Source organism: Mirounga angustirostris, unplaced genomic scaffold, assembly GCF_029215605.1.
Source record: "Mirounga angustirostris isolate CCGP_5_RB_7025 unplaced genomic scaffold, mMirAng1.0.hap1 SCAF_10, whole genome shotgun sequence".
Classification (NCBI taxonomy): Eukaryota; Metazoa; Chordata; class Mammalia; order Carnivora; family Phocidae; genus Mirounga; species Mirounga angustirostris.
In genome coordinates this window covers 100,563,180-100,584,380 of record NW_026991718.1, presented here as the reverse complement: position 1 = coordinate 100,584,380, position 21,201 = coordinate 100,563,180, and the positions used below count along the sequence as shown (strand labels likewise).

At 39.3% G+C, this 21,201-nt stretch overlaps 1 long non-coding RNA gene across 1 annotated transcript in view; it reads left to right on the top strand.

Moving 5' to 3' along the window:
- LOC135361682 (uncharacterized) overlaps nt 1-20,093 on the top strand; it is a 262,772-nt gene extending 242,679 nt beyond the window's left edge. The window contains exons 4-5 of the long non-coding RNA XR_010405363.1: nt 14,029-14,259; nt 19,945-20,093. This is a non-coding gene — a long non-coding RNA (uncharacterized LOC135361682). The remainder of the gene's footprint in view (nt 1-14,028; nt 14,260-19,944) is intronic.
- Nucleotides 20,094-21,201: the final 1,108 nt, after the last annotated feature.

The following is a 21,201-nucleotide window of genomic DNA, read 5'->3' as shown; positions in this document are numbered from 1 at the left end:
TCTCTATGTTTCTGGTTAAGATGGACCACCAGAGATATTTTCTTAGAAGATTTAGAGGCTGGAGGTGATACATTAGCCATATGCTTTTATTTCTGAAAGGTCGGGGAAGATGCTTTTTTCACTCACACACCTTGTCATTAATCTACCAGTTCACCTTATTGCTGCAGGGCAGCAGCTGTGCCTGCAACTGCTCCACCTTCCCTGGATCCTCCTTCAGCTTCTTCACTCTTGGGCCAGGTGTGTGTTTAGCTTATGACAACGAGCTCCAGCTTCAGCAGGACACTCACATCACAAAAATGGGAGGCAATAAGGCTGTCATGGTTCCAGTTCTTCCTTGTGGGCTCTCACCTGTCAATTATCTTTCCCACTTTAATTCTAATTTCCTTTCCCAACTGCCTGCCCTGGAGACTTCAAGTTTCAGCATCAGATGTAAAAACAATAGTCTTACAGAGACTGTTTAATGAGCTGCCACATGAGTTGTTACAGGTCAAATCCCTGTAACAAATCCATATGTATATGGATATATATAATCCTAGTGGTTCTGCTTCTCTGATTAAACCCTGACTGATATAGTGGGTTTTACATATTATATTTCATAAAATGGAAAACACATCAGGTTTCAAGAATAATGTATTGTTTCTAAGTGGAGAAAAGAGGATGTAGAGGTTAGGAGTTCTGTTAAAATTTAGGGCTCTAGACCTCCAGGGCATATGTTACCCTTTCAAAGTATTTCATCTCTATCTGTACGTAGCAAGAAAAGAAAAATCTAAGCTAAGCCAAGCAGTATACTAAACTATGGTGATTCTCTTTACATTTGCTCTTCAGGAGAGGAGACTATTTTTCACTGGGATTTTTTTTTTCCCTAAAGAAATTCATTCTTTGCAGCCATTTGCCTTGTATCAGAGCGATGTCTTCCCAAACTGTTCCATTCCTTCTCATTATCAAACTGTGTATCAAAGAGGCTCAATCTAAGTATTTATTTATTCAGAACTTGCTTTTGAATCGAAAGTTTTTTCAGTTTAAAATAATTTTCCTGCACTGCACCCTGAGGAGAGAAATCAATCTCAGCTTCTGAGAAAAGCAGAAAAAGTTTTGCTAAGCTTTGGCTCTGAGAGCAGAACTGTGTATGTTGTGGGGACATTTGATTCTGTTGTTCTCCCTATGAAATAGCATTGCAGAAAAACTTAATAATAAATCTACCTGCTTTCCAATTCTGTTTACAATTTGCTGTACTATTGAAGGCAATCAGGTGAAGGCAAACTTCTTTGCCAACTTCTCATGACTGGTGGCTGGAAAACCATTCATGGTGGCCTCCTGCTGGAATCTCCTGATATGTGTTAAATTCTTATAGTCTTTGACTCCTGCAAGTTCCAAGTCATCATTTCTTCCTATTGTGTTGACAACCATTAACTATTTCCAACCTGTGTCATGGTAGTGCATTGTATACCCATCCCCCTCCATTAGATATGTTGTTTGAAGTCCATTGGTTATGTGGTATGGAATGGTGGATTGGAATTTTTTTTTTTTCTTATTTGTGTTCCTTTTGCTTCTGTTCCTTAGAGCTATAGAGCTAGAAGAACAGCCACTTTGGTGGGAAAGGTGAGAAAATGTCATTACTACTAATCAGTCAGGATCCCTCCTGGATCCTCCTGGAATCTTGAATCTGGAAGGATTCCGGAAGGACTATTTTATCCTCCTGCACCCCTCTTGACTGGAAGTATACAATCTAAGATGATGAGGAAAGGGTTATGCTGATATGGAATCAACTAGAAGTCAAATATTGGTGTACCTGGAATCCAAGCAATAAATAACCTTCATCCTTAAGACATCCAAATGGGATCTAAAAAGCCATAATTTCAATAGAGTTTCTGAGGACACTCGGCAATTTTGGAAAAAGCACCAGCTTTATTACTGGCCTGACCTGCTCAGATTACTCCCCAAAATTACTTTTGATTTTTCCACTGGGCAAGAAATTTAGCTTCTAAGCCTCAGTCTATCAATTTGTAAATGTGAGATGGTAATGCTTACTTTCAGGGTTGTTGTCAAGATCAAAAATAATATAAGAAAATCACCTGGCCTAAGTTCAATATATTCTAGATCATGTTGTAGAACTTGGGCAAACTTATCAAAGATTTTGTTCTTTGTTATTATCACTTGATGAGGACCTGCACACTGATGAGAAGAGATGACAGGGAGCACCTGGAAGAAGTTTCTGAGAGTTATCAACAAGAATCAGTATCATGAAGTGACAATGGATAGGTCACTACTCACCTCATTCCATATGGTATATATTTGCTATGCCCTGCCCCTTGTCATATTAATTTCTCTGAACTGTTGAACAGTCAAATAGTATGCCAAGTGTCTGGTATTTCCTGAAGAAATGACTTCCCTTAGATTATGGCAGTGACGAGTAAACCAGGTATCTATCTCAGATGAGGGGAGTCTCCTTGCTCTATTTTAATATATGGCCCAAGTTCGTTCTTTACTTTCAACAAGTATTTGGTGAGCCTCCCTAGAGCAGTATTGGTCATCTATGAGTGACTGGAGTGGGCTTTGGATGCTGTTAAACCCCTAGGGCTTGAGGTGGGTATCTCACACTCCTCAGAAAAGCTTTGTCCATCACTTTTAGGAAATGGATGAAGGAGTTCAAACATTTTAACATTATAAACTCAGACAATACAAGACATAAAGAAGGTACATCTTTGAATATGTCTGAATATAAACTGGTTTTGCTTTGTGGAAAATTGCTGCTTATTTCTTACCTATGGCTTGGCAAATTAGGAAAGCATTTCATATTGACTATTGGGCCCTGTATATGCATGTCTGATAGAGCTTTAAATTTAGTATTCTTAAGTCCAATAGGATAAATTTGATTTATTGATTGATTAATTGATTCATTCATTCATTCATTTTGGGGGATCCTGGCACCTGATCAGCAATATTGTTCCCCACTCCAGCTCTTACCAGCATCAGAGGTAACACTGATTTCTGGACTTTGTAGTTCTGTAACTTTCTTAACCAGTGGCCTTCCCCTTCGCTGAACTTCAACTACACACTCTCAAGACAACACTAAGAACTTGAAGCTCAGCCTTTGAAGCTCTAACATCCTATTCCTTCACTAGAAAATTAAAGCTTACTGTTCCTAACCCTCTCTACATCAGTCCTTTGGCCTCATTCTCCTTACTTTCTGCCTGTCCTCCTGAGACCCCATTATACATCACTTCAGCTATTTCATTATTCTCATCTTTTTTTTTTCATTATTCTCATCTTTAATTCCATCAACCCATCTTATAAAATTCCAAGTATAAATCCTCCAAACTTCTTTTCCTTACTGCCAAGTTGCTATTGAATACCATTGGAGAAAGTTATAGTTATTATCATTCATGCCACTCAGCAGGTGCCATGGATATGCAATGATTTTATTACATGTCCTTGGTCAATGTTTTTCTTTTTTTTAAATTATGTTATGCTAATCACCATACATTACATCATTAGTATTTGATGTAGTGTTCCGTGATTCATTGTTTGCATATAACACCCAGTGCTCCATTCAGTAGGTGCCCTCTTTAATACGCATCACCAGGCTGACCAATCCCCCCACCCCCTTCCCCTCTGAAACCCTTAGTATGTTTCTCAGAGTCCACAGTCTCTCATGGTTCAACCCCCCCTTTGATTCCCCCCCCTTCATTTCTCCCTTCCTACTATCTTTTTTTTTTAACATATAATGTATTATTTGTGTCAGAGTTACAGATCTGTGATTCAACAATCTTACACAATTCATAGCACTCACCATAGCACATTCACTCCCCAATGTCTATCACCCAGGCACTCCATCCCTCTCATCCCCCACCACTCCAGCAACCTTCAGTTTGTTTCCTGAGATTAAGAATTCCTCATATCAGTGAGATCATATGATACATGTTTTTCTCTGATTGACTTATTTCGCTTAGCATAATACCCTCCAGTTCCATCCACGTCGTTGCAAATGGCAAGATTTCATTCCTTTTGATGGCTGCATAATATTCCATTGCATATATATATATACCATTTCTTCTTTATCCATTCATTTGTTGATGGACATCTTGGCTCTTTCCATAGTTTGGCTATTGTGGACATTGCTGCTATAACCATCGGGGTGCATGTACCCCTTCGGATCACTACATTTGTATCTTTGGCGTAAATACCCAGTAGTGCAATTGCTGGGTTGTAGGGCAGCTCTATTTTCAACTTTTTGAGGAACCTCCATACTGTTTTCCAGAGTGGCTGCACCAGCTTGCATTCCCACCAACAGTGCAGGAGGCTTCCCCTTTCTCTGCATCCCTGCCAACATCTGTCGTTTCCTGACTTGTTAATTTTAGCCATTCTGACTGGTGTGAGGTGGTATCTCATTGAGGTTTTGATTTGGATTTCCCTGATGGCGAGCGATGTTGAGTACTTTTTCTTGTGTCTGTTGGCCATTTGGATGTCTTCCTTGGAAAAATGTCTGTTCATGTCTTCTGCCCATTTCTTGATTGGATTCTTTGTTCTTTGGGTGTTGAGTTTGGTAAGTTCTTTATACATTTTGGATACTAGCCCTTTATCTGATATGTCATTTGCAAATATCTTCTCCCATTCTGTCAGTTGTCTTTTGGTTTTGTTGACTGTTTCTTTTGCCATGCAAAAGCTTTTTATCTTGATGAAGTCCCAATAGTTCATTTTTGCCCTTGCTTCCCTTACCTTTGGCGATGTTTCTAGGAAGAAGTTACTGTGGCTGAGGTCGAAGAGGTTGCTGCCTGTGTTCTCCTTTAGGATTTTAATGGACTCCTGTCTCACACTGAGGTCTTTCAACCATTTTGAGTCTATTTTAGTGTGTGGTGTAAGGAAATGGTCTAGTTTCATTCTTCTGCATGTGGCTGTCCAATTTTGTTGAAGAGACTGTCTTTGTTCCATTGGACATTCTTTCCTGCTTTGTCAAAGATGAGTTGACCATAGAGTTGAGAGTCCATTTCTGGGCTCTCTATTCTGTTCCATTGATCTGTGTGTCTGTTTTTGTGCCAGTACCATACTGTCTTGCTGATGACAGCTTTGTAATAGAGCTTGAAGTCCGGAATTCTGATGCCACCAGCTTTGCTTTTCTTTTTCAACATTCCTCTGGCTATTCGGGATCTTTTCTGGTTCCATACAACTTTTAGGATTATTTGTTCTATTTCTTTGAAAAAAGTAGATGGTATGTTGATAGTGATTGTATTGAATGCGTAGATTGCTCTAGGTACCATTGACATCTTCACAATATTTGTTCTTCCAATCTATGAGCATGGAAAGTTTTTCCATTTCTTTGTGTCTTCCTCAATTTCTTTCATGAGTATTTTATAGTTTTCTGAGTACAGATTCTTTGCCTCTTTGGTTAGATTTATTCCTAGGTATCTTATGGTTTGGGTGCAGTTGTAAATGGGATCGACTCCTTAATTTATCTTTCTTCTGTCTTGGTGGTGTATAAGAATGCCACTGATTTCTGTGCATTGATTTTCTATCCTGCCACTTGACTGAATTCCTGCATGAGTTCTAGCAGTTTTGGGTGGAGTCTTTTGGGTTTTCCACATAAAGTATCATATCATATGCAAAGAGTGAGAGTTTGACTTCTTTGCCAATTTGGATACCTTTTATGTCTTTTTGTTGTCTGATTGCTGTGACTAGGACTTCTAATACTATGTTGAATAGCAGTGGTGATAGTGGACATCCCTGCCGTGTTCTTGACCTTAGGGGGAAAGCTCTCAGTTTTTCCCCATTGAGAATGATATTTGCTGTGGGTTTTTCATAGATGGCTTTTATGATTTTGAGGTATGTACCCTCTATCCCTATACTCTGAAGTTTTGATCAAGAAAGGATACTATACATTGTCAAATGCTTTTTCTGCATTTATCGAGAGGATCATATGGTTCTTGTTCTTTGTTTTATTAATATATTGCATCACATTGATTGATTTGCGGATGTTGAACCAACCTTGCCACCCAGGAATAAATCCCACTTGGTCATGGTTAATAAGCCTTTTAATGTACTGTTGGATCCTATTGGCTAGTATTTTGGTCAGAATTTTTGCATCCATGTTCATCAAGGATATAGGTCTGTAATTCTCCTTTTTGATGGGGTCTTTGTCTGGTTTTGGGATCAAGGTAATTGGCCTCATAAAATGAGTTTGGAAGGTTTCCTTCCATTTCTATTTTTTGGAACAGTTTCAGAAGAATAGGTATTAATTCTTCTTGAAATGTTTGGTAGAATTCCCCTGGGAAGCCATCTGGCCCTGGGCTTTTGTTTTTTGGTTGATTTTTGATGACTGCTTCAATTTCCTTAGTGGTTATAGGTCTGTTCAGGTTTTCTATTTCTTCCTGGCTCAGTTTTGGTAGATGATACATGTATAGGAATGCATCCATTTCTTCCAGATTATCTAATTTGCTGGCATAGAGTTGCTCATAATATGTTCTTATAATTGTTTGTATTTCTTTGGTGTTGGTTGTGATCTCTCCTCTTTCATTCATGATTTTATTTATTTGGGTCATTTCTCTTTTCTTTTTGATAAGTCTGGCCAGGGGTTTATCAGTCTTGTTAATTCTTTCAAAGAACAAGCTCCTAGTCTTGTTGATCTGTTCTACTGTTCTTTTAGTTTCTATTTCATTGATTTCTGCTCTGATCTTTATTATTTCTCTTCTCCTATTGGGTTTAGGCTTTATTTGCTGTTCTTTCTCCAGCTCCTTTAGGTGTAGGGTTGGGTTGTGTACTTGAGACCTTTCTTGTTTCCTGAGAAAGGCTTCTATTACTATATACTTTCCTCTTAGGACTGCCTTTGCTGCATCTCAAAGATTTTGAACAGTTGTGTTTTCATTTTCATTGGTTTCCATGAATTGTTTAATTCCTCTTTAATTTCTTGGTTGACCCATTCATTCTTGAGTAGGATGTTCTTTAGCCTCCATGTATTTGAGTTCATTTCTACTTTCCTTTTGTGATTGATTTTAGTTTCAAAGCATTGTGGTCTGAAAATATGCAGGGAATGATCCCAATCTTTTGGTACCAGTTGAGACCTGATTTGTGACCTAGGATGTGATCTATTCTGGAGAATGTTCCATGGGCACTAAAGAAGAATGTATCTTCTGTTGCTTTGGGATGGAATGTTCTGAATATGTCTGTGAAGTCCATTTGGTCCAGTGTGTCATTTAAAGTCTTTATTTCCTTGTTGATCTTTTGCTTAGATGATCTGTCCATTTCAGTGAGGGGGGGTTAACGTCCCCCACTTTTATTGTATTGTTGTCGATGTGTTTCTTTGCTTTTGTTATTAACTGGCTTATATAATTGGCTTCTCCCATGTCAGGGGCATAGATATTTACAACTGTTAGATCTTCTTGTTGGATAGACCCTTTAAGTATGATATAGTGTCCTTCCTCATCCCTTATTATAGTGTTTGGTTTAAAATCAAATTTGTCTGATATAAGGATTGCCACCCCAGCTTTCTTTTGGTGTCCATTAGCATGGTAAATGGTTTTCCACCCCCTCACTTTCAATCTGGAGGTGTCTTTGCATCTAAAACGAGTCTCTTGCAGACAGCATATCGACGGGTCTTGTTTTTTTATCCAATCTGATAGCTTGTGTCTTTTGATTGGGGCATTTTTCCCATTTACATTCAGGGTAACTATTGAAAGATAGGAATTTAGTGCCATTGTATTGCCTGTAAAGTGACTGTTAGTGTATATTATCTCTGTTCCTTTCTGGTCTATGTTACTTTTAGGCTCTCTCTCTGCTTAGAGGACCCCTTTCAATATTTCTTGTAGCGCTGGTTTCGTGTTCGCACATTCTTTTAGTTTTTGTTTGTCCTGGAACCTTTTTATTTCTCCTTCTATTTTCAATGACAGCCTAGCTGGATATAGTATTCTTGGCTGCTTATTTTTCTTGTTTAGTGCTCTGAATATATCATGCCAGTCCTTTCTGGCCTGGTCTAGTTCTCTGTGGATAGGTCTGTTGCCCATCTAATGTTTCTACCATTGTAGGTTACAGATCTCTTCTCCCGAGTTGCTTTCAGGATTTTCTCTTTGTCTCTGAGACTCGTAACTTTTACTATTAGATGTCGGGGTGTTGACCTATTTTTATTGATTTTGAGGTGGCTTCTCTGTGCCTCCTGGATTTTGATGCCTGTTTCCTTCCCCAAATTAGGGAAGTTCTCTGCTATAATTTGCTCCAATATACCTTCTGTCCCTCTCTCTCTTTCTTCTTCTTCTGGGATCCCAATTATTCTAATATTGTTTCATCTTATGGTATCACTTATCTCTCAAATTCTGCCCTAGTGATCCAGTAGTTTATCTCTCTTTTTCTCAGCTTCTTTATTTTCCATCATTTGGTCTTTTATATCACTAATTCTTTCCTCTGCCTCATTTATCGTAGCAGCTAGAGCCTCCATTTTTTATTGCACTTCATTAATAGCCTTTTTGATTTCGACTTGGTTAGATTTTAGTTCTTTTATTTCTCCAGAGAGGGTTTCTCTCTATCCTCCATGGATTTTTCAAGCCCAGCTAGTATCTTTAAAATCGTCATTCTAAACTCTAGTTCCAACATCTTACTAATGTCTGTAGTGATTAGGTCCCTGGCAGTCGGTACTGCCTCTTTTTCTTTTTTTTGAGGTGAGTTTTCCCATCTTGTCATTTGGTCTAGAGGACAATAGATGAATGAGGCAACAAAATGCTAACAGGGTAACAATGACCCCAGAAAAATATACACTAAACAAATCAGAAGAGACCTGAAACCAGTGGAAAAGAAGGAAAGAAAGAGAAAGAAAAAAAGATTAAAAAAAAGAATATGATCAAATATGATTAGGCTGGTGCATACATCAGTGCCACACACTAGTTTTTTGGCATATTTTGGTCTGTTAGAAGAAAGTGCCTGCCAAAATTTTAAAGAAAGAAAAACTTATACATGTACAAAAATAAGGGTTAATACAGTGAAGGGATGGAATATGAGTGTAAAGATGAAAATTATAAAATATTTTATAAAAGGAATTGATAAGATAAGTTTGTTGAAAAAAGAAAGAAGAGGAATTATAAAAAAAGAAGGGAGAGAATGTGATCAGGCAGGAGACAAGAACAAAGCCATACACTAGAGATTTAGGGTATATTTTGGTCTGTTAGAAGAAACTGTATCCCAAAATTTTAAAGAGAGAACAACTTATATATATATATGAAAAATAAGGTTAACTAGTATGAAGGGATAGAATATGACTCTAAAAATGAAAAATAAAAAAGATTTTTAAAAAAGGGATTGATAAGATGTTGGTTGAAGAAGAGAAAAAGAAAAATTCAAAAAAGAAAAAGGAAAATTAAAAAATTAACTTTGAGAGACTAAAGAATCAGGGGGAAAAAAGCTGGGAACTCTATGTGCAGTATTCCCCTAGTGCTGGAGTTCTGCTGTTCTCATTGATTAGTAAACTTGGTCTTGGCTGGCTGTTCTTGCTGATCTTCTGGGGGAGGGGCCTTTTGCCGTGGTTCCCAGATTTCTTTGCCGGAGGTGGAATTGCCCCACCCTTGCCTGGTCCGGGCTAAGTAATCTGCTCAGGTTTGCTCTCGGAGCTTTTGTTCCCTGCAAGCTTTCCGTACAGCTTTAGAGGATGAGAGTGAACATGGAGGCCTCCCAATCTCTGCCCTGAGGAGCTGAGAACTCAGGGCCCCATTCCTCAGTGTGCCCCCATAGAAAAGCAGTCAATCACTCCCATCTCCCCAGTCTCCGGCCACACTCTGTGCTCACCTAGCCTGTGACCGAGCATTTCTATCTCTGGCACATGACCATGTCTGGAGTCTCCAAACCCAGCAGATCCCTGCAGTGTGCTCCCTCGCTGCTCTGCCGGGGGTAGGAAGGGGAGTCTCCCCAGATCTGCTGCTTGTTGGGTCCCTGCTGGAGGAGTAGGGACCCGACTGTGCCGCGGATCATGGTTTATGGCAACCCCGAGCTGAGAGCCCACTCCTTGGCTCCGTCTCTGTAGCCGGCTTCCCTGCTCCGTTACCTGGGAGCTCTGCTGCACTCAGGCACCCCCGGTCTTTCTGTGACCCTGAGGGTCCTGAGACTACACTGTCCCGTGAGGGTTCCACCCCCCGCTTAGCCACTGGAGCAATGTCCCTCAGCGGAGCAGACTTCTAAAAGTTCTGATTTTGTGTTCTGCTGCTCTATCACTTGCCAGAAGTGGCTGATGGAGGCCCCCTCCCCTGCCGTCTATCCTCCCAAATATCGCTTCGGATTCACTTCTCCACACGTCCTACCTTCCAGAAAGTGGTCGCTTTTCTGTTCAGAGAGTTGTTGCTATTCTTTTCTTCGATCTCTTGTTGAGTTCATAGGTGTTCAGAATGGTTTGATCCCTATCCAGCTGAATTCCTGGGACCAGACAAAATTTAGGTCTCTACTCCTTGGTCAATGTTTTTATACTCCAAACTTCACAAGCTTCTCTCAAACTGTCTCTCTTTCTAAAATGTCTCCTCCTTGAGTGCAAGAAGCATAATTATATCTACACAGATACTGCCCAGTCCCCACAGCTCTAGTGCCTAAGATAGTACCTGGCACATTTTAGATAATCAATAAACATTTGGTGAATGAATAAAGAAAGACCTACCACACTCTTGAACCTACCAGAGGATAATTCTTCATGCTCCACGAATAAAACTAAGAGATTAGTTATAACTATTTCCCTGTTCCTATACCATGGTGATCATCCCAATCCATTATCACCATATTTCTATTCACTTCCTGAAGTTATTTCTTTAACTTGCACAGATTTCTATCCTTCCTTTTTTTTTTTTTTAAGATTTTTATTTATTTGTCAGAGGGAGAGGGAGAGCGAACAAGCAGGGGGAGTGGTAAACAGGGAGAAGCAGGCTCCCCACTGAGCAAGGAACCCGATATGGGACTCCATCCCAGGATGCTGGGATCATAACCTGAGCTGAAGACAGATGCTTAACTGACTGAGCCACCCAGGCATCCCAATTTCTGTCGTTCCTATAGGAATTTTATTTATTTATTTATTTATTTATTTATTTATTTATTTATTTATTTATTTATTTATTTATTTTTAAAGATTTTATTTATTTATTTGACAGAGAGAGACACAGCGAGAGAGGGAACACAAGCAGGGGGAGTGGGAGAGGGAGAAGCAGGCTTCCCGCGGAGCAGGGAGCCCGATGCGGGGCTCGATCCCAGGACCCTGTGATCATGACCTGAGCCGAAGGCAGACGCTTAACGACTGAGCCACCCAGGCGCCCCATTCCTATAGGAATTTTAAACTTAACAAGTCCAAAAATGAATTATCTAATACCCCGCCCAACCTGACCTACCATTCTACTTATCATGTCAGAAACATGAGAGTTACCCCAAATACCTTCCCCACCCTCACCACTTATAATTATACCTTTAGGTCAGCCACTGCAAACTCCTAATATCTCTGCAATTAAGCATTTCTCAAAGTGTGCTCTGGTCATATAAGCTAGAAAATGCATCATATTTTACATTCCCCTTGGAACATCAAAGGATCTAAAGAGTCTAGTAGTAAACCAGGTCTTTAATTTTGTTTAACCCAGCACTTTTAGACTTACAACAGCTATTTCCATTGCCAATACCAAAGAAATTTAACAGAACTGAATACTCCTAGAGATACAATTTGGAAACTACTGCTCTTTGTCCCCCTGTCTCCATTCTCACTGTGTAATAGATACTGTTGTCACTCTGCCCAGATCCCCTAGGATCTTTTTACCAACTTCATGCCACCATTGTCCAACTTCTATGTTCTCATTAAAAGCCCATACCTTCGACCTTCAGAGGATTGTTCTCAGGCATAGGAATGATGTTGATCAGGAAGAAGATTCTAGACCAAGTACTTGTGTGCTTCCCATGTAGAGAGAGCCAGAGCAACTCGGAGTTCCTATGTCCCTCAGGGTAGCTTCTAGCCAATGACTAACTGGTATGGAATATAGGGTGAGGTGTAATTTATGCTACAGAGCTCATTTTGAGATTAGACTTAGACTGAGACTATTCCTGAACTCACATCCTTATTTGACTTTCTTGCCTTCTCTGTTCTGCTTCCCATATCCCCTCATGCATTTGTTTGAAAGTACTGCTTTTGTAAATCATTTGCAAATAAATCCTGGCTCAGGGTCTGCTTCCTGCTAACCAGGAGCACAGTACTTTATTTTGGCTCTCTCCATCTGTGATGTAAACTACCACCATATTCCATTAAATGATCTCTCTGCTTCTAGCCCCACCCTCTCCATTTTGTCTAGGGTAAAATCTTTATCATGGCACCCTAAGACATCCACCATGTAGTCCAGACCCAGTTCTTTAGCTGTAGCTCCTCCTACTCTCTTTAGTGAACCTGCCATTTAGCCATGCCATAGCAACTACTATTTTCCAAATATGTAAAGGTCCATCATGGCATCATAATATTGCACAAGCTGTGTGTCCTGCCAGAAGTGGCCTCCCCAGCTTTTTTAGCTGGCAAATTCATATTCTTTCTACAGAAGTATTTTCAATATCCCAGTAGCCATTTCCTTAATGCTGCCCTTTTGCAGTCCAGCCCTCTGCCTTTTACCTCTAATAGTATTTGTACATTATAATTTAACTGTTTGTCACATTGTCTGACTTCTTTTCTAATGTTGACATTTCTGAAGGTTGATCATTCTGAGGGAGTGGTTCTTGGTCTCTTTGGACCCACAGAGTCTCATTACATACAGAAGATACTCAGTAAATATCCATTGCAACTTAGAAATCACCTGTCCAGTAATTAATGACTCTTGAGCTCAGGATATCCTTGTTATAGACCTTGTGACCTAACTAATCTCTAAGAGAGCAATTTTATTTTTAGTTGTTCCTGTCATCCACACTGTAGATCACAAATTATGTAAATCAAATCACACACAAGAAATACCCCCAAATGGAATATTTTAGATGTCAAATTGCTATCAATAAACTTGGTTGCCAAATTTATTTGAGCCCTTTAAAGAAAATAAACACAGCTTAAGATTCTGTGTGGAATATTTGGATTCTACATCATTGGGCACTTAAATCTTACAGGACTAAACAGTTAAAGCACATTTACAAAAAAGGACAGCTCTGTTGCAGGAGGATGTTGCAGGAGGATGTTATTTTCTCTAGTGAGGAGTGGATCTGGGATTTCAGCCACTGATAAGTGCACAAGGCCACTAGTTCATGACCTCTAAGTACCTTTCTTTGTGAGTTTGCTGGTGACTTTATGAAGACAAATGCTATGTGTTCATGTTCCTAAGAGGCAGTTTCTTTAAAAAGCAAAATTAGTAGTTTCCCCCACTGTCCTCTGTCCTCAATTTTCACTACCTGGGATGACTTTGTAGATAGATCTGTAACTTCTAGCTTCTGCCAAATCTTATAAGCCTAAAATGGGAAACTGGCACAATTTATTGTTCCTTTATCTTGGTCTGTGACCTAAACACATCTGGCTTTTGTCTGTAACAGCATCCACCAGGAGGTTTCTCCTCCTGAAGGCTTTCTGAGTTTGTCTACAAAACTGCTGGTTTAAACAACAACAAAATAAAAACCATTCTTCAAATAAATGACCAGAAAATTCTAATTCCAAATCCTCCATGAAATATAATTTATTTTTGTGGAAGTAAATAAGTGTTTTTAATTTATGTTATCTGTAATGTGCCCAGAAGACCAACCCTAAACAATTTTTTTTTTTGGACATAGTGAAATATGGCTTTCATTATTTCCAGTCCTCATTATCTTCACTTTTTTTTTTTAGTCTATCTTCTGTGTCAGTTAGCTAGTGCCTGTGACAAGCATCCCAAAACTTTGTGGCTTAAAACAAACAACCAATTAATATTTCTCATAAATCTGTGGTTGTGCTGACCTTAGCTGACTATTAATGCATTTATTGTGTTCTTTCTGTGGGTTGTCCAGGGATTTTTGTTGATCTTGCCTGAGTTCTTTCATGTGTCTGTAACCTCAGTTGGGATTTTTGGAGAGACTTGACTTTGCTTTCTCTGTCTCATACTCTTTCAGGCTAGCCTGGCATGTTTTCATGATGAAGACAGACAGCAAAAGAGAGAACAGAAGTGTGTGAGAACTCTTGGAATCCATGTGCAGAACTTGCTCCTAATCAATCCCACCATACTATGTTGGCCAAAGCAAGTCACAATGCAGCACAGATACCAGGGGTGGCAAAAAGGCTCCTCCTATTTATTGGAAGAACTGCACTGTCACATGCACATAAGAGTGTGGACACATGAGAAGGTAAAATGTTGGGGCCATTTTTAAAAGCAGTCTCTCTCCTTCAGCATTTTCAGGTGTGGTATAACTTTAAGATTTCCAGTCTATACCCTCTCAAATACACGTTTTTGTCCTTAAAACTTGTGGTTGAAAAATCACCTGGAAAGCTATTCATAGAAAGATGAATGTCTCTTAAAGCTAAATCTGCTATCTGTCTATATGCATAATAATGCTGAAAAACTACCTCACTCCTCAACACACACATACAGCAGACTCTAAAATAAAGAACATCATGCATAATCAAGTAGTTCCAGAAGTATTCTGTGTGCAAGAGGAAGTTATCAGTAAAATTCTTCATATAATAACAACGGCAATAATATCAAATGATATAGTAATAATATCCATGTACATTTATTGAGCACTTACTTACTATGTGTCAGGTTTTGACCCAAAGGTTTAATTCATTATCCCATTTCTTTGAAGGAGTTACTATTGGCATAATACCCATTTTATAGATGAATATATTGAGGCTTAGATGGAAAAGTAATGTACACCCAGTCCCCCAGTTATTTGATGCCTGCACCAGGATTTGCACCTGCACTTGCCTATTGCAAAGTGAATGCTGTTCACCATTGCATCCCATAGGTGGCTTTCTCTACAAATTAACTGTAAGATTGATCACATATTACTTTCCACTGGTGGTTCTCAACTGTGACTGGACACTAAAATCACCTGTTTAAAAAAACATTGATGATATTTAATTTTTTTAAAGATTTTGTTTATTTATTTGACAGAAAGAGATAGTGAGAGACAGAGCACAAACAGGGGGAGCAGCAGGCAGAGGGAGAGGGAGAAGCAGGCTCACCCCTGAGGAAGGAGCCCAATGTGGGGGTCCATCCCAGGACCCTGGTACCATGACCTGAGCTGAAGGCAGATGCTTAACTGACTGAGACACCCAGGCACCCCAGTTGATCCTTTCTTTTTTTTTTTATTATGTTATGTTAATCACCATACATTACATCATTAGTTTTTGATGTAGTGCTCCATGATGCATTGTTTGCATATAACACCCAGTGCTCCATGCAGAACATGCCCTCTTTAATACCCATCACCAGGCTAACACATCCTCCCACCCCCTCCCCTTTAAAACCCTCAGTTTGTTTTTCAGAGTCCATCGTCTCTCATGGTTCGTCTCCCCCTCCGACTTCCCCCCCTTCATTCTTTCCCTCCTGCTATCTTCTTCTTCTTTTTTTAAAACATATAATGTATTATTTGTTTCAGAGGTACAGATCTGTGATTCAACAATATTGCACAATTCACAGCACTCACCATAGCACATACCCTCCCCAATGTCTATCACCCAGCCACCCCATCCCTCCCACCCCCCACTACTCCAGCAACCCTCAATTTGTTTCCTGAGATTAAGAATTCCTCATATAAGTGAGGTCATATGATACATGTCTTTCTCTGATTGACTTATTTCGCTCAGCATAACACCCTCCAGTTCCATCCACATCATTGCAAAAGGCAAGATTTCATTCCTTTTGATGGCTGCATAATATTCCATTGTATATATATACACCACATCTTCTTTATCCATTCACCAGATGATCCTTTCTTGATTAAAACTCTCCACAGTGTAGGGTGGAGAGCTTCACAAAAGGCATTTATGAGGGCGCCTGGGTGGCTCAGTTGGTTAAGCGACTGCCTTCGGCTCAGGTCATGATCCTGGAGTCCTGGGATCGAGTCCCGCATCGGGCTCCCTGCTCAGCAGGGAGTCTGCTTCTCCCTCTGACCTTCCTCCTTCTCATGCTCTCTGTCTCTCATTCTCTCTCTCTCAAATAAATAAAATCTTTAAAAAAAAAAAGGACATTTATGAAAAGCTCACAGTGAATATAATTCTCAGTGGGGAAACACTGAGAGCTTTGCCTCTAAGGTCAAGAACACGACAGGGATGTCCACTCTCACCATTGTTGTTCAACATAGTACTAGAAGTCCTAGCCACAGAAATCAGACAACAAAAAGATCCAAATTGGCAAAGAAGTCAAGCTCTCACTCTTCGCAGATGACATGATACTTTATATGGAAAACCCAAAAGACTCCACCCAAAATTGCTAGAACTCATACAGGAATTCAGCAACATGGCAGGTTATAAAATCAATATACAGAAATCAGTTGCATTTCTATACACTAACAATGAGACAGAAGAAAGATAAATTAAGGAATTGATCCCATTTATAATTACAACAAAAACCATAAGATACCTAGGAATAAACCTAACCAAAGAGGTAAAGGATCTGTACTCTAAAAACTACAGAACACTGGGTGCCTGGGTGGCTCAGTTGGTTAAGCGACTGCCTTCGGCTCAGGTCATGATCCTGGAGTCCCGGGATTGAGTCCCGCATCGGGCTCCCTGCTCGGCAGGGAGCCTGCTTCTCCCTCTGACCCTCCTCCCTCTCATGCTCTCTGTCTCTCATTCTCTCTCTCTCAAATAAATACATAAAATCTTTAAAAAAATAAAAATAAAAACTACAGAACACTTATGAAAGAAATTGAGGAAGACACAAAGAAATGGAAAAACATTCCATGCTCATGGATTGAAAGAACAAATATTGTTAAAATGTCTATGCTATCCAGATCAATCTACACATTCAGGGCAATTCTTATCAAAATACCATCAACATTTCTCACAGAGCTGGAACAAATAATCCTAAAATATGTGTGGAACCAGAAAAGACCCTGAATAGTCAGAGGAATGTTGAAAAGAAAACCAAAGCTGGTGGCATCACAATTCCAGACTTCAAGCTATATTACAAAGCTGTAATCATCAAGATGGTATGGTACTGACACAAAAACAGACACATAGATCAATGGAACAGAATAGAGAACACAGAAATGGACCCTCAACTCTATGGTCAACTAATCTTTGACAAAGCAGGAAAGAATATCCAATGGGAATAAGACAGTCTCTTCAACAAATGTCCATCAATGGATGAATGGATAAGGATGATATGGTGTCTATATACAATGGAATATTACTTAGCCATCAAAAAGGATGAAATCTTACCATTTATGTCAACATGGATAGAACTGGAGGGTATTATGTTGAGTAAAATAAGTCAATCAGAGAAAGACAATAATCACATGGTTTCACTCATGTGGAATATAAGAAATAGAGCAGGGGATCATAGGGGATGGGAGGGGAAAACTGAATGGGGAGAAATCAGAGAGGGACACAAATCATGAGAGACTCTTAGCTACAGATTGAGGGTTGGTGGAGGGGTGGTGGGTGGCGGGATGGGGTAACTAGGTGACAGTCATTCAGGAGGCATATGATGTGATGAGCATTGGGTGTTACAGGCAACTGATGAATTACTGAACTCTACATCTGTAACTAATGATGTACTGTATGTTGGCTAATTGAATTTAAATGAAAAAAAAATTGCTGATGCCTTGATCCTACCCCAAGAGATTCTGGTACTTATGCTGAGCATGGGGATTTTAAAATCTCCCCAGGAGATTCTAATATGTATTTTTTCCAATGCTGAGTAAAATGAGACACATGGACCAGCAGCATCAGCCTTTCCTGAGCTTATTAGAAATGCAAATTCTCAGGCCCCTTCCCAGACCTGATGAGTCAGAATATTTGGAGTGGGACTCAGGAATCTGCATTTTAAAAATCCCTCCAGATGATTCTGATGCACACAATGTTTGAAAATTACCACTTTGTACCTGCTCCACCTTGTGCATTAGAGTCCCTGGGAGAGTTTTATCAAATGCCTGGGCCCTGCCCTAGAACTACTCAAACTGTATTTTAACCTAAGTTTCCAGGCAATTCTGATGCACCCAGGATTGAAAACTGCATCTTTATACTAAGTAGACTGTCTTGCTCTATACATTTCCAGTATATGGACACTAGGGTTTATTAAGCTTACACAGTTTTTCTTTCTCTCACAAAATACCTAAACATAATGAACACAATCATCATCCTAAAATAAAGGTCTGGAGCTATACTAAAGAATTGCACTCTTTGCTGAGAGCAGAGCTTGATACTGCAGGATTCTAGAAAGGACACATTGATTAGCATGTCAGCTATAATTAGTAGAACATAATGTCAGAGGGATGGCTGAGCTATGAGCACTGGGATGAAGCCATCCATGGCCCCAGGACCTGTAATGCACATTCCAGGAGAAGCCTGACTGCAGCCATTATCCTTTCCAGAAATAAATCAAATGCCCAAACATAGCTGACTTTAAGATTAAACTCAGAAGCTGATACCTGGGATGGACATTGGATTTCCCATGGCAAATAAGAAGTCACATTCTACTTCTTCCCAAAATTGCCATTTTCAACTTCTGTCAGCATATCTGAGAATTACTGCCCCATTACTAATTGGCCCCTTAGCTCTGGGTCCTAGAAAAGAAGAAATTAGAATCAGGAAATAGTTCTATTGCAAGTTATCTGGAAAATTGTAAAAAATATCTCCTTTAGTAACTTTTACTGAGAGCCCTCCATAGAGAATCTATATATCCTTAGGGAACACACTTTTTAAATCAGCTTTCTTTTCAATCAAAATGCCTTAAATTCCTACATTCTTCAATTAGCTTATAATCTAATAACAAACATTTACTGAGTGCTTATTGTTTAGAAAGCATGATACTAAATGCTGTGGGTGATTTAAAATAATCTGTGCATAGTAGAACCTGCTATTCAAAACATTATTCCTAGACCAGCAGCATCAATATCGTCTGGGAACTTGTTAGAAATGAAGATTTCAGGTCCCCACTCAGGCCTATTGAGTCATCTGTTTGATAAGATCTCCAGGAGATCTGTATGACCATTAATGTTTGAGAAACATTGCAATAAAAGATGTGGTCTAGTCTTTTCAAGGCAGTTGAAAAAACACTACATATATATGAAAAATTAAATCATATTGAAAATTAAGTATAGGCCAAAACATGGTCCCTGCTCTCAAGAATCTTAAAATCTAGAGATAGATTAATGTGACACGTTGAATAATTATCTTAGGTCAAGTCCTATAGAAGCAGAGCCTGAGATTTGGAGCATATGACTTACTGGGGGGAGGGGTGGTTCTCAGGAGAAGAGAAGTGAGGGAATTAGGGGAAGGAGCTAAGTAAGGGTATGATCCCAGCTGGAGTCAGCTTTTTGTCATCTGTTAGAGAGTATTTGGCTGTCGGCTGCCCCTGACTTGGGAGTAGAGGACATAAACTCTGGGCCAAAATGGCTTGTGTTAAACTGAAAGCAGCCCTCTGAAAAAGGGGAGTGACTGTGAGATATGGGCAGCCAACCCTCACAGCAGCTGGGGGTTGAATGTACTGACCATTAAAGGGAATCTGGACAAGGCACCAACAGCATCCATTGGAATAATATAAGATGGAAAGATGTCGAAGGGAAAGTAGAATTTAAACTGGACAACAGAGAACCCGAGTATTATTCCCTTTTCAATAACAGTATTTTATTTTCCCTGGGGCACTCTCATGTCTTCCACCATCTCCACAGGTGGTTTACGATGGTGACTATACTTCAGACTTCAGGGGTGGCCATGCAGGGTATCATACCCCCCTGGCCACAGGGGTTGGTTCTGGAATGGGGACTTGACCAAATTCACATCAATGAGAAGCCCAATAAGCTGGCTCAGTTGTTAGGAACGAGTGCTCTCTCTCTCTCTCTCTCTCTCTCTCGTTGTAGGTTGTGGAGCCCAAGAATGAGGTCATTTGAGAAGACAGTAAGACTGAAAGAGAGAAATTGAGGTCTGATTATATGAAGCATGAAGCCTGACCAATCCCTGGGACTTTTCAGGATATGTGAGCTAATAAATTAATAATTCATTTTTTTGTTAAAGCCAATTTGAGCCTAGTTTTCTGTATTTTGCAGTTAAAAGTATTCTAAGATTTAGATATGAATGCAGCTTTTCCTGTTTTTGATATTCCTTGTGGTCTTGACAAGATGAATTGTCTACTCCCCTTTCTCCTTCTTATGAATCTTTCCCTTTTATTTATACCACTGCAGAAATACTATTTTCTGTTGTAATTATGTTCTATGTTCAGATCACTCTTAAAACTAAATTGAAAATGCTTTCTTACCAGTTGCTTCAAAACTGCATGCTTCTTTGAGCCCATAAACTTCATAAGCGGTGAAAATAAGGTAAAAGCTAATATATATTAGAGAAAGGTGTTATTTCTAATCCAATCTTGACCAAAATATATCAGTTTACTTCTTGACTTTGTAAATTATAACATTTTGAAGAAAATGTTTTCACCATCAACCTGCTTCAAGCTCTATCTTACTTTGAAATATTAATAGATATATTCTTAAAAACAAGCTGGAAACATTAACTTAAAAAAGAGAACAAAACAGTTTATTAAGGATTTTAAGACAGCATAGAAACTAGACAGTTTATTGCCACTATCAAAAAACATGCATCAATCAGAAATGCCTGAGATAAAAACAGTAAGCATAAATCTGAATTTTCAAAGAATCCTTAAGAACTAACTTAAGGTGCACATTTCTAAAGTTTGTGTGGACTTCTGGGATTACTAATAGCAAAGTTTCAGAAGTGAGGAAAAACTAACTCATTGGTCAAGTGAATTTGCTTAGTTTTTTGTTTGCTTTTTGTTCTTTTTTTTTTTTTACACTTTATTTCAGATTCTAGGACTCATAATATCATCAGCTGAGGGCTCACCAAAGAGACACTTGACATATGTTGTCTCTCTTAATTCTTAGGACTATAGCTGAGCCTTCATTAAGGAGATGAGGAATCAGGTGCTCAGTGTTTTTTGTTGTTATTTTGTCTTTTTTGTTTGTTTGTTTGTTTTTTAACTTTTCCAAAAACACAGGTGTATAAACAGTAGAGCTGGGGTATAATCCCCAATCTAGTCCAGGGCCTGAACTAGTAGCCAGCCTACACCTGCCATTTCAAATCTAATTTTCTTGCCTCCCTCTTGA